Here is a 2,164-nt window from a genome sequence, read left to right on the forward strand (position 1 = left end):
ACAGCTCCGAGCGGGATGGGGACGGACAGCTCTGCCATCCGGACCCGCACAGGGTAAACGGGCTGCGGAGCGCTCTGCTCACCCCGCACACAGCCCGGCACTGTCCATCGGCTCCACCGGGGCTTTCCCGAGCCGTTCCCGGGCGGGAAGGGAGGGCAGGACGGACGCTCCGGGCCCCCATTTCCCCGTGCCCAGGCGGGAAGCAGCGGGGCCAGCAGCCCGTTCTGGGGATGCGGTGCCGGGATGGAGCCGCCCTCCGGGGTGGTTTTGTGTTCTTCTGAGCCCCGCGAAGGCACTCGGGCCTTTCCCGGTTGCGAGAAGCGCACGGCGAGCCCAAAAGGCTGCTCTGCCCCCGGAGCTCCACAGCGGGTCCTGCCCGCACCTTCCACACAGAAACCCTGCCAGAGGAGTCTGAAACACCCCCAGGAAGAGACAACAAGCACGGAAATAATAAGATGAAATTAGAATAGACAACACTATAGATCTTCTATAATAAGAAAAAATACTAAGCACACCCACGTTGCTACTGCTCCCGCGGGGAGAGAGGGATTTCCCTTCGAGGACAGCAGGTTTACATCCCACTTGGGAAAAATTTCCAGGAGTATGGGGCAAATAGCTGCTGGGTCTATTCTGTTTTTAAAAACCTGAAATACTTGCAGCTTTCCCCCCGTGCTCAGAGGGATTTAAGCAAGCGAGTAAAGGGGGAGAAGGAAGCGCTGAGGCAATGGGGCCGCATACTCACACGTGGTAAGAAAATTAAAATAATCGATTTCCTGAAGGGAAAGGTAATTTGCAAAGGTCTTTCCCGCTCCATGGGGAGTCCGTGACCACTCAGCACCTGAGCTCTCTCCAAACTTTACTCCCGGATGCAGAGGCGTTCAGGGGGACTGCTAAAGCAGAGATCCAGAATTCTACAGGCAGAACTCCGCATGCAGCTGTGATTCCTGATTTTCTGCTCTATATGCAGAGCTCCACGGGGAACCCCCACCCGGGACCAGTGCTGGGAAGGAAAAGCACCAGCCACGTTACTGGAAATGAGCCGGCTCAGGTTCCAGATCAATGAAAACTGGGTCCACGCGTTGATGCTCCTGTTGCCAGCATTAATGCTCTTTTAATCTTCTAAACATTATCTGCATCGATTTCCCTCTCGATACACGTTTGTTTGTGAAGGCGACATCACCGCGTGCTCGGCAAAAAAACCCAAACCCCTTCGGTCCCTCTGCTGCCCGTGTCGCGGACAGACCCCGGCACCTTCCTTCGGCTGCAACCAGAGCAGAGCCGGCTGCCCGCGGGTGCCGCAAGGGAAGAGAGGAGCTGGCAGCGAGCGCCAGAGCCCAGGAGGGGACCCGCGTCCCTCTCCCGACGGGCAGCACAGCCCCGCACCTCGGGACAGCCCGAGCAACCCGCGGGGATCCTGGAGACCCCAGGGCCGCGGGTGTTTAACCCGCAGCACCTCTGGTTAGAGCTCGGGCAGGAATTAAGGCCATCAATCATCTGTGGCTCCCCTTCGCCCTGCTCCGCCGCAGCCCAGGCTGGCTCGGCAGCTGTCCCTCGTGCAGGAGCTGTCTGTGCCCATTTCCCTTCCCGGGGACACACACCCCTGTGTCCCCCGAGACCCCTCCGGCTGTGCCGGCAGCCCTGGGAACAAGCCGCTGTGTGCCTGCCCACCGGGAAACAATCTGCCCGCGGCGGGATCAATTGAAATAAAAGAAGGATGGACTCTGTGACACAAATATCCCCGGATTTTCACCGCTGTCAGAGCAGAGGTCCCCGGCCAGGGCCCCCGCCCCATAGCGCGGTCTGTCCGTGCCACAGCCCCCCGTGTCCTTCTACAGTCGCGGCCGTGCTCCACGGCGGGGCCCTGCCCGCACTGCACCGGCCGGGAGCGACCTCCGGGCACCCCGCACGGCCCCACGGCAGGGACAGCTCTCGCTGCCTCTGTTCCGCTCACCTCCGCGGCGGGCGCTGCCGGGGGTCGGTGCGGGGGTCTGTACCCGGGGTCGGTACCGGGGGTCAGTACCGGGGGTTAGTGCGGGGATCGGTACCGGGGGTCGGTGCTGAGGGTTAGTGTGGGGGTCGGTACCGGGGCTCGGTACCGGGGGTTAGTGCGGGGGTCGGTACCGGGGGTCTGTGCTGGGGGTTAGTGTGGGGGTCGGTACCGGGG

The 2,164-nt window shown here is 61.9% G+C and overlaps 1 protein-coding gene across 1 annotated transcript in view; it reads right to left on the reverse strand.

Moving 5' to 3' along the window:
- The window catches only part of ONECUT2 (one cut homeobox 2), a 13,404-nt gene that overhangs the window by 9,669 nt on the left and 1,571 nt on the right, over window positions 1-2,164 (reverse strand). The window lies entirely within an intron of this gene.

This window comes from Parus major, unplaced genomic scaffold (genome assembly GCF_001522545.3).
Source record: "Parus major isolate Abel unplaced genomic scaffold, Parus_major1.1 Scaffold258, whole genome shotgun sequence".
In the NCBI taxonomy this organism is placed as follows: Eukaryota; Metazoa; Chordata; class Aves; order Passeriformes; family Paridae; genus Parus; species Parus major.